A 14,765-nucleotide genomic window follows, 5' to 3' on the forward strand; every position below is an offset into this window, starting at 1 on the left:
ATTGGAAAAACTTGGAAAAATATCATCAGCATTTAACTAGGGATAAACTAGAAGAAAGAAGATAAACCTCAAGTGAGAGAAAGTGGAATGAGAGATAAGGGCGATTTCAGTCCTGGCCTAGAATACTGTTTGACTTATAAAACGCACACTGTAACAACTATAACGGAGATTCTGCACGTTATTTCTGAATCTAACTTCTGTTTTCTAAATTGTAATTTTTCCTAAATTATTAATTCTGGGACTCGTCCATGCACTTTCTTTTTTAGTTTTGTTTGTTTGGGTTTTGTTTGTTTTTTGTTTTGTATTTTGAGACAGCATCTCTCTCTCTGTGTCCTGGCTGTGCTGGTCCTTGTTCTGTAGACCAGGCTGGCCTCTAACTCACAGAGATTCATCTGCCTTTGACTCCTGAGTGCTGGGATTATAGACATGTACTACCACACCTGCTTTTTATATACTTAAAAATAATAACGATTGCCGGGCGGTGGTGGTGCACGCCTTTAATCCCAGCACTCGGGAGGCAGAGGCAGGCGGATCTCTGTGAGTTTGAGGCCAGCCTGGTCTACAAGAGCTAGTTCCAGGACAGGAACCAAAAGCTACGGAGAAACCCTGTCTCGAAAAATCCCCCCCCAAAAAAAATAATAATAAAGATTTGCATATTGAATCCCAGGCCCTTGCTATGCTAGATAAAAGCTTACAGCTGATCTACAGCCTTGCTTGAGGTTTGTTTTCGTTATTTGTCCCATATGTTCGCAGGAGCTCAGTCTCTTCACAGCTCAGGGAGACTGACTTGTGCCTTCATTCGGAAGATTAAAAGTTTAAAAATTAAGTTCACCTTTGACTTTGAGCTTGCCTTTGTAGAATTCTTGCACTTTGCTCTGTCCCTTCACCTCTTCTGTTGTGATACCTCATGAACATGGCACTCTGTGCCTTCCTTGAAATTGTTCTCTGTTCTTGTGGCCTCCTGGCCCCTGACTGCATCAAGTTTTTCAGTGAAAATGTCCTTTGGCATCTTCTCACATGGGCTCTTCCTTTATAATACTGACTGCTGATGACACACTTTCCTTGGGGACACTATACCATGTTACATATGCACGCATGTGTTTATGTTACATCACATGACATTATTATGGCAATAATGATACAGATAATTTTCTTATATGAAGTAACTTAGCACTTACCCAAATTCAGCAGTAGCCTCTATTTATAGGAACTAGCTAAAGCTTTGTGCTCACTGCAGAGGCAAAGCACCCAGTGTTTTACTAACAGTCTTCTCTAGGCCCCATGTGTGTGGATGTAAGAGCGTGATCATGCAGGCTGTGGCAATGACTCACTTGCCCAGTTATATTTACTCAACTCTTTTCACATATTATCAAATTTATTTCTGTTCTTATTTTTAGTATATTCTTTATTGAGCTTTCTTACTCTTATATTAAAATATTTATTTACATAACCTCAGTTTCTCCTTGTAATGTAGTTTTATTAGTTTTGACAAATGCTTGGTCATGTATCTATCCCCATAAGTTTAATAAACAACACTTCAGCCCTCCTCGGCTCCTTTATCCTCTCTCGTTAGGAACAGCCACTTAGTGCTTCACATGGGTGTGACAAGGCGTATCTATGAACGTGATTATTAAACTGTCTTGCTTATTGTTGTGCAGACTGTGTAAGTCATTTTTAAATGTGACCAGATACCTGAAGAAGCAGCGTCAGGAATGGAAGGTTTATTGCTTGGCTATGGAGGAAGGATATAGCCCATCATAGCAGAAAAGGCCAGCGGCAGGAAGCTGCTTGCTAATATCGTTGACTCGGGAAGCAGAGAAGGAGGAAAGCTTGCTGGCTTTCTCCCTATCCTTTTCCTTCAGTCGTACCTAGACTCCATAGGATAGAGTACTCACACCCAGGGAAGATCTTCCCTGCCAGTGAATCTTTTCTGGACAAATCTTCACCTTCTCCCAGGGGCTTCCTTTACCACTATGTGCTTCTTAATTGAGTCACGCTTAAATTGTAAACTGACCATCACACATACTGAAGGACTCTTCATTTAAACCAACCTGAGACATATCTTTCTATGTACCATGTGTGTGAAATAAATCATAGTTCAGGTTTCACTTTTAGTCTACGGACCATATTGAGTTGATGTGACATAAAGTCTGGGTCAAATTTCATTTGTGTCATGGTAAATGGGTGTCTACTTAATACTATCAAATTTATTTTCATTTTATATCTTTTATCAATTAAATTAATCTAGCTAATTTTGTGTTATAAAGTTAGGGTACTTACATTTGTCATCCAGTGTCAAATTTTCAACCCTGAAAATAAACACCCAAGCTCATTATATAGACTGACAGGTTATATTTAGGAAGATTTATGCACACATGCGCGCACACACACATGCACACAAAAACAATTAGTAAGCAAAAGAGGCGTTAAATTTGCAGGCGAGTGGAGAAAGCTACATTGGAGGTTTTAGGGAAGAAAGGAAAGGAAAAAAGTTGTAATTATATTCTAATCTAAAAAAATGAGAGAGGGAGGTTAATTTTAAATATTTCCCTTCAGCCCAATACCAAAAATAATAATCACTCAAGACATTTTAGTACATTTGTTTCTAGAGTCCATTCTTCCTGTACTCAATTTATAATAAATCAGCAAAAATAGTAAACCACTCACAATGTATTAATGCATTAATTTTTATGGACCAAGCTTAGATACTATAAAACTTATCATACTAAAGCACTCAGTTGAACACTAGTAAGAGTACCCATAGGTCTTTGCAGCTCTCACCAGATCATTCCAGACTTTTTTCGCCATCCCACAATGGCATTCTCATCCTTTATACTCATTTTTTAATCCTGTCCCAGTAAGTAGTCAACCGTACATCAAATCAGCTATCTATTTTGGATGTGTTCCATATGTGGTATGATTTAAAGTATGAAAATGGTGTTTCAAACTTCAGCTGTGTTTTAGCATGCCCCCGTGCATCATTGTTTTAGATGAAAAGTCCGTTCTATTTACATGTCAAATTCCATGTCTACATAACTGATGGAAACTTCTGTAGTTTCCACTTTGGGTTATCCCAAAAGTAATGACGTAACAATTGTGATGGGTATTTCTGTGGACTTCCAATCTCCTGGACATAAAGCTAAGGCATAGTTGTTGTAGTCACTAGAGTGAATTTATACTTTACCTTTTAAGGAGTTTCCAGGCTGTTCTCAGAGCTGCCGTATTTATTGTTTACACTGTTAGATTTCCATGGCAGTGGATGAACAGTCTTATTTTTCAAAACCCTTGCCAACACTCGCTATTTACTTTTTTTTGTATTAAACATATTTAAACTTATGGTATTTTTGGCTGATAATTTTACTGTAAAATAACCTCATAGTCAGTGTAGAAATGCCTGTGCTTAACAATTGTTTAGTAAATTTTATGAATTACTATTTTTGATGTATGAATTATTTGTCATTAACAATCCAGGAGCCCCTCATCTTCTCTCCTCTTCTGTTCCCTTCCCTTTGCTTCCGTTTCCCATTTTAAAAATGTTTTTAATTGAAATAGAATTACATCATTTCCCTTCAACCTTCTCTTCCTCCAGCCTCTCCTAGTCTCCTCCCTTGAACCCGTTCATGCTCCCAGCTCTCAAGTTGCTAGCCTCTCCTTCTTTGATTATATTTGTCACATATGCTTGCACACGCACACATGGGTGCACATGCCCACCCCCCCCCCACACACACACGTAATCATGCTGAGTCATTTGTTTGTCTATAGCTTCAAGGCTAACCCCTCTGTATTCCACATGGAACAACCAGTAAGGGGGCTTATCCTTGAGATTCACTAATTCTGCTTCTCCCAGCCATCAATAATCACCTACAGCTTTGTTTAAAGGTGAGAAACCAGTGGACTTCCTTATCATTGTCTAAGACTTTGGTGTCCATAAGCACAGTCATCCTACAGGCAGTCAGGGGGTTACCAACCCTCCCCTAAGGTGTCTGTTTGTGCTGCGCCTTAAGGTCAGTCAGAGACAGAATCTCAGTGCCTCCGTTATTAGCTGAGCACACATGCACACATCTTTGCACCTGTGGCCCCCTACATTCATCAGAAACAAACAAACAACAAACTGGACTATGACAGCATGGATACACCATTCTTTAGTTTTTCCTGTCAAGACTTCTATTTTGTCTGCTGTTAACCCAAATGTTACCCACTACCTCAGGCAATGGCAAGGAGGAAAAGTGTTTCTCGCAGGTGTCTCTCGCAGTGTGTTTCCACAAATGGCACTAAAGGAGGCAGCGTTCCCCATGGATGAGTTCTGAGTCTGCTAAACAGCAGGCGGCCTTTTAGGTATGCTTCCAGGGCACCAGCAGGCTGGGAAAACAGCACACCACAACCTCGGGGCTGAGGCGTCCTAAAAGTTGAGAGTTCGTTTTTGTTTGCAAGGCTGCATAGGAATGCGGGTGTTCATTTTTAAAGGCTACTGCAGAGCTACAGAACAGCAGATGGAACAAGGGCAAGTTCAACCAATGGTTTCCCTATTCTTACCAGCTTTTTTTTTTTTTTTTTCATGAACTGCTGTTTGAACCCTAGGGTTTCTGAGACTCAAACTCAAATTGTCAGGCTTCGTGGTAAGCAACTTTAACCACTGAACTGTCCCTGCTGGCCCTGAACATCATCTTACAATTGACAAAATCTGTCCAGATCTTTCACTGTCAAGTTCACTGGAGGGGCCAGCTACACAACAGGATGTGCTAAGTGAATGATGAGATACAGCTTGCTAGCCAGAATCCTCTCTCCCAACTGCTGTATGATGTTGTATTCAGTAGCTCATGTCTCTGTCTCAGAACTGACGTTGAAGGAATGATCACAAAGTAGTTGCAATTATTTTTTTGTTTTTTGAGTATTTTATTGATTTATATTTATATTTATATACTTCCTACCTCTCCCCTCCCCCTTCAAACCTCTCCCAAGGTCCCGATGCTCCCAATTTACTCAGGAGATCTTGTGTTTTTCTACTGTCCATGTAGATTAAATCTATGTATGTCTCTTTTAGGATCCTCATTGTTGTCTAAATTTTCTGGGATTGTGACTTGTGGGCTGGTTTTCTTTGCCTTATGTTTAAAAACCACCTATGAGTGAGTACATGTGCTACTTGTTCTTCTGTGTCTGGGTTACCTTGCTCAAAATGATGTTTTCTAGCCCCATCCATTTTCCTGCAAAATTCAAGATGCCATTATTTTTTCTGCTGTGTGGTATGCCATTGTATAAATGTACTACATTTTTCTTATCCATTCTTTGGTCGAGGGGCATTTAGGTTGTTTAAAGGTTCTGGCTGCTGGAGACGGCGCGCCGCCGTGGTCGGTGAAGGATCCCAAGATGGCCGGGCGTAAACTTGCTCTAAAAACCATTGACTGGGTGTCTTTTGTGGAGAACATACCCTGAAACCAAAAGGGAATTGCAAACTCCCTGAAGTCCTGGAACGAGACCCTCCACACCAGGTTGGCGAGTCTGTCTGAGAAACCACCAGCGATTGACTGGGCTTATTACAAGGCCAATGTGGCCAAGGCTGGCTTGGTGGATGATTTTGAAAAGAAGTATAATGCCTTAAAGATCCCGGTGCCCGAGGATAAGTACACAGCCCTGGTGGACAGTAAGGAGAAGGAGGAAGTGAAGAACTGGGCTGCGTTCGTGTCTGAGTCCCAGGTCAGGATCCAGGAGTATGAGAAACAGCTGGAGAAGATGAAGAACATCATCCCCTTTGATCAGATGACCATTGATGACTTGAATGAGATCTTCCCAGAAACCAAGCTGGACAAGAAGAAGTACCCGTACTGGCCTCATCAGCCCATTGAGAACCTGTGAAACAGGCCAGGAGGGAGCCAGCCCTTCATTCCAGACTCTGGACATTAAAATAAAATATTTACATAGCAAAAAAAAAGGTTCTGGCTATGACAAACAATGCTGCTATGAATATAATTGAGCACATGTTTTTGTGGCACAACTGAGCATCCTTAGGATATATACCTAAAAGTGGTATAAATGGGTCTTGAGGAAGGGTGTTTCCTAATTTTCTGAGAAATCACCACACTGACATCCAAAGGGGCTGTACCAGCTTGCACTCCCAACAGCAATGGAGAAGTGTTCCCTTTACCCCACAACCTCTCCAGCATAAGTTGTCATAAGTGTTTTTGATCTTGGCCATTCTTACAGGTGTAAGATGGAATCTCAGAGTTGTTTTGATTTGCATTTCTCTGATGACTAAGGATGTTGAACATTTCCTTAAGTGTCTTTCAGCCATTTTAGATTTCTCTGTTGAGAGTTCTCTGTTTAGGTCTACACTCCATTTTTATTGGATTATTTGTTCTTTTGATGACCAATTCCTTGAATTCTTTGTATATTTTGGAAATCAGACCTCTGTCTGATGTGGAGTTGGTGAAGATCTTTTCGCATTCTGTAGGCTATTGTTTTTCTTGTTGACTGTGTTCTTTGCTTTACAGAAGCTTTTCAGTTTCAGGAGGTCCAATTTCTTAATTGTTTTTCTCAGTGTCTTTGCTGCTGGAGTTATATTTATTAAGTGGTCTCCTGTGCCAATGCATTCAAATGTACTTTACACTTTCTCTTCTATAATATTCAATGTGGCTGGCTTTATACTGAGGTATTTGATCCATTTGGAGTTGGGTTTTGTGCATGATGATAGATATGTGTCTATTTTCATTCTTCTGCATGTTGATATCCAATTATGCCAGCACCATTTTTATATATTCTTTCTTTTTTTCCATTTGATATTTTTTGCTTCTTTGTCAAAAATCAGGTGGTCGAAAGTATGTGGATTAATATCTGGGTCTTCAATTTGGTTCCATTGGTCCTCCTGTCTGTTCTTATGCCAAACCAGGCTGTTTTCAGTACTGTAGCTCTGTAGCAGAGTTTTAAGTCAGGGATTGTGATACCTCCAGAAGTTCTTTTATGGTACAGGATTGCTTTGGCTATCCTGTTTTTTTGTTTTTTGTTTGTTTGTTTTTCTTTTTTGAAATTTATTTATTTATTAAAGATTTCTGTCTCTTGCCCGCCACCGCCTCCCATTTCCCTCCCCCTCCCCCAATAAAGTCCCCTCCCTCCTCAGCCCAAAGAGCAATCAGGGTTCCCTGCCCTATGGGAAGTCCAAGGACCACCCACCTCCATCCAGATCTAGTAAGGTGAGCATCCAAACTGCCTAGGCTCCCACAAAGCCAGTATGTGCAGTAGGATCAAAAACCCATTGCCATTGTTCTTAAGGTCTCAGTAGTCCTCATTGTCCGCTATGTTCAGCAAGTCCGGTATTATCCGATGCTTTTTCAGACCCGGGCCAGCTGGCCTTGGTGAGTTTCCGATAGAAAATCCCCATTGTCTCAGTGTGTGGGTGCACCCCTCGCGGTCCTGAGTTCCTTGCTCGTGCTCTCTCTCCTTCTGCTCCTGATTTGGACATTGAGATTTCTGTCCGGTGCTCCAATGTGGGTCTCTGTCTCTGTCACCTTTCATTGCCTGATGAAGGTTAATATTCAGGAGGATGCCTATATGTTTTTCTATGGGTTCTCCTTCTTATTTAGCTTCTCTAGGATCACTAATTATAGGCTCAATGTCCTTCTTTATGGCTAGAAACCAAATATGAGTGAGTACATCCCATGTTCTTCTTTTTGGGTCTGGCTTACCTCACTCAGGATAGTGTTTTCTATTTCCATCCATTTGCATGCAAAATTCAAGAAGTCATTGTTTTTTACTGCTGACCAGTACTCTAATATGTATATATTCCTTACTTTCTTCATCCATTCTTCCTTTGAAGGGCATCTAGGTTATTTCCAGGTTCTGGCAATTACAAACAATGCTGCTAAGAACATAGTAGAGCATATACTATTGTTGTATGATAAGGCCTCTCTTGGGTATATTCCCAAGAGTGGTATTGCTGGATCCAGGGGTAGGTTGATCCCGAATTTCCTGAGAAACCGCCACACTGCTTTCCAAAGTGGTTGTACAAGTTTGCATTCCCACCAGCAATGGATGAGTGTACCCCTTTCTCCACAACCTCTCCAGCAAAGGCTATCATTGGTGTTTTTATTTTACCCATTCTGACAGGTGTAAGATGGTATCTTAAAGTTGTCTTGACTTGCATTTCCCTGATCGCTAAGGAAGTTGAGCATGACCTTAAGTGTCTTTTGGCCATTTGAATTTCTTCTGTTGAGAATTCTCTGTTTAGCTCAGTGCCCCATTTTATAATTGGGTTGATTAGCCTTTTATGGTCTAGTTTCTTGAGTTCGTTATATATTTTGGAGATAAGACCTTTGTCAGATGTGGGACTGGTGAAGATCTTCTCCCAGTCAGTGGGTTGCCTTTTTGTCTTAGTAACAGTGTCCTTTGTTTTACAGAAGCTTCTCAGTCTCAGGAGGTCCCTTTTATTCAATGAGGCCCTTAATGTCTGTGCTGCTGGGGTTATACGTAGGAAATGGTCTCCTGTGCCCATGTGTTGTAGAGTACTTCCCACTTTCTCTTCTATCAGGTTCAGTGTGTTCAGACTGATATTGAGGTCTTTAATCCATTTGGACTTGAGTTTTGTGAATGGTGATAGATATGGATCTATTTTCATTCTTCTACAGATTGACATCCAGTTTTGCCAGCACAATTTGATGAAGATGCTCTCTTTTTTTCCATTGTATACTTTTAGCTCCTTTATCGAAAATGAGGTGTTCATAGGTTTGTGGGTTAAAGTCAGGGTCTTCTATTTGATTCCATTGTTCAACTTCTCTGTTTTTATGCCAATACCAAGCTGTTTTCAATACTGTAGCTCTGTAATAGAGTTTGAAGTCAGGGATGGTAATGCCTCCAGACAATCCTTTATTGTATAAGATTGTTTTGGCTATCCTGGGTTTTTTGTTTTTCCATATAAAGTTGATTATTGTCTTCTTTAGATCTGTGAAGAATTTTGATGGGGATTGCATTGAATCTATAGATTCCTTTTGGTAGAATTGCCATTTTTACTATGTTGATCCTCCCAATCCAAGAGCAAGGGAGATCCTTCCATTTTCTGGTGTCCTCTTCAATTTCTTTCTTCAACGACTTAAAGTTCTTGTCAAATAGATCTTTCACTTCCTTGATCAGAGTTACCCCAAGATATTTTATGCTATTTGTGGCTATCGTGAAAGGTGATGCTTCTCTGATTTCCCTCTCTGTTTTCTTATCCTTAGTCTATAGGAAGGCAACTGATTTTTTGGAGTTGATCTTGTATCCTGCCACATTACTAAAGGTGCTTATCAGCTGTAGGAGTTCTTTGGTAGAGTTTTTGGGGTCGCTTATGTATACTATCATATCATCTGCAAATAACGAAAGCTTAACTTCTTCCTTTCCAATACGAATCCCCTTTTTTGCTTTTTTATATGAAGTTGAATACTGTTCTTTTGAGGTCTATAAAGAATTTTGCTGAATTTTGATAGGCATTGCATTGAATCTGTAGATTGCTTTTGGTAAGATTGCCATTTTACTATGTTAATTTTACCTACCCAAGAGCATGGACGATTTTTCTATTTTCTGGTGTCTTCTTCAATTTCTTTCTTCAAAGATTTAAAGTTCTTGTGATACAAGTCTTTCACTTGCTTGGTTAGAGTTACTCTGAGATATTTTACGCTTTGTGGCTATTGTGAAGGCTGTTGCTTCTCTGATTTCTTTCCCAGCCCTTTTATCATCTTTGTACAGGAGGGCTACTGATTGTTTTGAGTTAATATTGTATCCTGCTACATTATTGAAAGTGTTTATGAGTTGTAGAAGTTCCTTGGTAGAATTTTTGGGGTTGCTTATGTAAACTATCATATCCTCAGCAAACAGTGAGAGTTTGACTTCTTTTCTGATTTGTATTCACTTGATATCCTTATGGTGTCTTATTGCTTTGGCTAGGACTTCAAGAACTATATTGAATATATGGAGATAGTGGAAAACCTTGTCTTGTTCCTGATTTCAGTGGGATCACTAGGAGCTTCTCTCCATTTAGTTTGATGTTGGATATTGGCTTGCTGTATATTGCCTTTGTTATGTTTAGATATGTTCTTTGTATCTCTGCTCTCTCTGAGACCTTTATCATGAAGGGATATTTTATTTCATCAAAAGCTTTTTTGGCATCTAATGAGATGATCATGTGGTTTTATTTTCAGTTTGTTTATATGGTGGGTTACATTGACAGATTTTTGTATGTTGAACCATCCCTGCATCTCTGGAATGAAGCCTACTTGATCATGATGGATGATGGTTCTGATGTGTTCTTGGATTTGATTTGCCAGTATTTTATTGGGTATTTTTGCATCAATGTTCATGAGTGAGATTGGTCTGTAATTCTCTTTCTTAGTAATGTCTTTTTGTGGTTTGGGTTCAGGGTAATTTTAGCCTCATAAAAAGAGTTTGGCAATGTTCCTTCTGTTTCTATTGTGTGGAATAATTTGAGGAGTATTGGTATTAGTTCTTCTTTGAAAATCTTGTAGAATTGTGATTGAATCCATCTGGTCCTGGGCTTTTCTTTTCTTTTCTTTCTTTCTTTTTTTTTTTTTTTGATTGGGAGACTTTTGATGACTGTTTCTATTTCTTCAGCTGTTATAGGTCTTTTTAATTTGCTTATCCGGTCTTGATTTAATTTTGGCAAGTGGTATTTATCCAGAAAGTTGTCCATTTCCTTTAAGTTTTCCAATTTTGTAGAGTACAAGTTTTCGAAATATAACCTTATGATTCTCTGTATTGGCTCTGTGTCTGTCCCCCTTTTCATTTCTGATTTTGTTAATTTGGACATTTTCTCTCTGCCTTTTGGTTAGTTTGGATAAAGGTTCATCTATGTTGTTGATTTTCTAGAAGAATCAACTCTTTGTCTCATTGATTCTTTGTAATTTTTTGTTTCTAATTTGTTGATTTCAGCTCTCAATTTGATTATTTCCTGCTGACTAGTTCTCTTGGGTGAGTTTGCTTCTTTTTGTTCTAAAGCTTTCAAATATTTTGTTAATTCACTAGTGTGCGATTTTCCAGCTTCCTTATGTAGGTATTTAGTGTTATGAACTTTCCTCTTAACACTGCTTTCATTGTGTCCCATAAATTTGAGTATATTGTGTGGTCATTTTCATTAAATTTTAGAAAGTCTTTAATTTCTCCCTTTATTTCTTCCTTGACCCATTGATGATTCAGGTGAGCACTGTTTAATTTCCATGTGTTTTTGAGCTTTCTGAAATTAGTATTGCTGTTGATTTCTAGTTTTAAACCATGGTAATCTGATAAGATACATTGGGTTATTGCAATTTTTTTTGTATTTGTTGAGGTTTGTTTTGTTACAGAGTATGTGGTAAATTTTAGAGAAGATCCACGAGGAGCTAAGAAGAAGGTATATTTTCTGTTTGGATGGAATATTCTATATATGTCTGTTAAGTCCATTTGAGTCATAACATCTGTTAATTCTCTTATTTCTCTTTTCATTTTTTGTCTGACTGACCTGTCCAGTGGTGAGAGGGAAGTGTTGAAGTCTCCCACTATTAGTGTGTGGGGTTTAATCTATGATTTAATCTTTAGAAGTGTTTCTTTTACATATGAGTTTGCCCTTGTATTTGGGGCATAGATGTTCAGTACTGATATTTCCTGTTGATGGATTTTTCCTGCATCTATTATGATATATCCTTTTCGTCTCTTTTGATTGATTTTAGTTTGAAGACTATTTTGTTAGATATTAAAATAGCTACACCTACTTTTTTCTTAGGTCCATTTGATTGGAATATTTTTTCCCAACCCTTTTCTCTGAGATGATGTCTGCTTTGAGGTTGAGTTGTGTTTCTTGTATGCAGAAGAAGAATGGATTCTGTTTTCATATCCAGTCTGTTAGCATTTTTATAGGTGAGTTGAGTCCATTTATATTAATGGATATTAATGGCCAGTGATTTCTATCTCCTGTTAAGTTAGTTTTCAATGTCAGTGATGTTAATTTGTGTGCTTATCCCTTCTTTGGGATTTGCTGCTAGGAGAACATCAATTGTCTGTGTTTTTGTTGGTATAGTCAATATCATTTGGTTGGAGTTTTCCTTCTAGTATTTTGTTTAGGGCTGGGTTTGTGGCTATGTATTGATGAAATCTAGTTTTGTCATAGAATATCTTGTTTTGTCCTTCTATGGTGATGGAAATTTTGTTGGGTATAGTAGTCCGGGCTGGCATCTGTGGTCTCTTAATGTCTACATAATGCTTGACCACAACCTTTCATTGTCTCCAATGAGAACTCAGGTTTAATTCTGATAGGTCTGCCTTTATATGTTTTATATGTTTGAAGCTCTTAATATTCTTCTTTTCTCTGTATGTTTAGTGTTTTAATTATTATGTGGGGGGGGGCTTTTTTTTTAGATCCAGTCTATATGGTGTTCTGTAACCTCCTTATATCTTCATAGGCATATTTTTCTTTAGGTTGGGAAAGTTTTCTTCTATGATTTGTTAAATATATTTTCTGTGCTTTTGAGTTTAACTTCTCCTTCTTATCTATTAGTCTTAGGTTTGTCCTTTTCATGGTGTCCCATATTTCCTGGATATTTTGGAATAAGCTTTTGCTACATTAAATGTTTTCTTTGACTGATGAGTCTATTTCCTTTATTGTATCTTCAGCACTTGAGATTCTCTCTTCCATCTCTTGTATTCTACTGTTCATGCTTGAGTTTGTGGTTCCTGATCATTTTCTCATGATTTCTGTTACTATAATTTAGTGTAGGAGGTTCTTCTATCCATGCGTTGCTTTCATTGGTTGAATAAAGAAACTGCCTTGGCCTTTTGATAGGGCAGAACTTAGATAGGCGGAGTAGACAGAACAGAATGCTGGGAAGAAGGGCAGTGTGGCAGATGCCATGAATCTCCTGCCTGAGATGAATGTAGTTTAGAATCTTGCTGGTAAGCCACAATCATGATACACAGATTTATTAGAAATGGGTTAATCAAGATGTGAGAGGCTAGAGCTAATGGGACAGGCAGTGATTTAATTAATATAATTTCTGTGTGTTATTATGGGTGTCAGCTAGCTGGGCAGCTGGAACCAAAAGCAGCCCTCCTCTCCTCCTGTTATAGATTGGCACTCTGACGTGGTAAACTGACTCCATATACAATCTGAGAGAGCTTCAAAAAGTATACAGAGTTTAACACAGCTTCTTGCTGTTTGCTGGTGGCTTGCTGCAGCTGCTTTAAGAGAGATTTTCCTGATTCAGCTGTAGCAACAAAAAAAAGAAAAGAAAAGAAAAAAAAAGCCACACAGTTTTAAAATGCCAGCTTTCTGGGCTATGCTGCTAGAGTGACCTCTGTCTCTTGTGGGAGACAGAGCATTTAGATGTGGTTTGTGAGTAAAGTGCTATCATGTGCCTAGAAGGGGGGCATTGCATGCCATGGCTAGAGACACAAGCAGCTCTGCCGTGCTAGCAGTGCTGTGCACACAGCTCAGAATCATAAATGGCTCTGCCATGTTGGACTGCGCGGGGCAATCAGGCATTACCTGTATGTGACCTGGGATTGTTGGAGCTTAGAATCTTAAGAGCTTTGAATTTTAAAAGTTCTCCAAGACAGTAGAGAATTAAAGGCAATACAATAGGACAGATTCAGATATAAAAGGCCTCTAAATGGGTTAGATAAAGTACATAGGTTTGGGAGAGAAAAAGGAAAAGAGTATAGAAAGTCATAAAATAAAGTTAATACTTTAAAAAAGGATAAAGTCTTTAAAGAGACAGAGTACAGATAGTCATAGATTAAAAAAATAAAGAAAAAGTAAGTCATGTAAAAATGGAAAATTCACACAGAGTCTGGATTCTGTGTATTATTGTTTTTTTTTAATTTTTTGACTGTGAAGGAGCTAAATACAGAGAACATTTTATTATATGGGTTGCAAAGCTAAATCAGCATGTAGATTATAAAGTTATCTTGACTTTAGAATTTGGGTCTAAGGATACGATGCTTTGGAAAAGAGGTTCTTCTTTTGTTTTCACTGAGGATGAGACCCTGTGGATTGCTTCTAGACTAATATGGTATGATAGACCAGGCCCTTTTGAATGGTTGCCATAAACACTCTCAAAAACTTACTTTGCTCAACTGTCAATGAGATGAACCTAGAATACAGGATACACCATGAAAGACCTGATTAACAGTGCCCCATACAGCAGGAATAAGTTTGGAGAGAAATAACTATATCCATATTCCCAAATATTGTTTGTAAGTGTTCTTTTACATTTAAAGGGGGATATGATATAGATATGAATAATTTGCATTGGTATAAATCTTGATTTATTGATACAAGTTTAAGGTCAATCTTGTTATATGTATATTTCTGCTCTTGATTAAAGTATTGTGATTGTATAGTTCATTTAAAAATGTAATGTATAATTAGAAAATGTAGGTCAATGGATAATCATTGATAATAGTCAAGCTTGTAATCATGTTAGTTAGATTTTTTTTGATATATAGAAATATATTTCAGATAGGCATTCTTCATTTCTTTAAAAGACTACAGAATATGGCATTTAAAATGTTTTAATAACTTAGTGTTTTTCATGACAATGAGACACGTCTGCTCCTGCTAGCACCAGCTACTTCAAGAAGAAGATGGGCATCGAAGAGGCTCCTTATGGAGTTGGTTAACCATTTGGGCAAGAAACTGCTCTTGCCTGTACTGTTGCATAAACTGGATATGAAGAACCCACAGAGAGATGACTGCTGAACTTGCCAAAAGGTGAGATGATCCTTCAGGGTTCCTGTTTCATGAAAGAGTCTGTGAGACA

General features: G+C 38.4%; 1 protein-coding gene and 1 pseudogene across 5 annotated transcripts in view; both read left to right on the top strand.

Annotated features, from left to right (window-relative positions):
• Positions 1–14,765, top strand: part of LOC121441864 (nucleolar protein 4) — a 356,406-nt gene that overhangs the window by 39,722 nt on the left and 301,919 nt on the right. The gene's annotated exons all lie outside the window — the stretch shown is intronic.
• Positions 5,365–5,875, top strand: LOC121441866 (annotated as a pseudogene).

This window comes from Microtus oregoni, unplaced genomic scaffold (genome assembly GCF_018167655.1).
Source record: "Microtus oregoni isolate MIOR12 unplaced genomic scaffold, Mior012 000082F_ref0000272, whole genome shotgun sequence".
Taxonomy (NCBI): Eukaryota; Metazoa; Chordata; class Mammalia; order Rodentia; family Cricetidae; genus Microtus; species Microtus oregoni.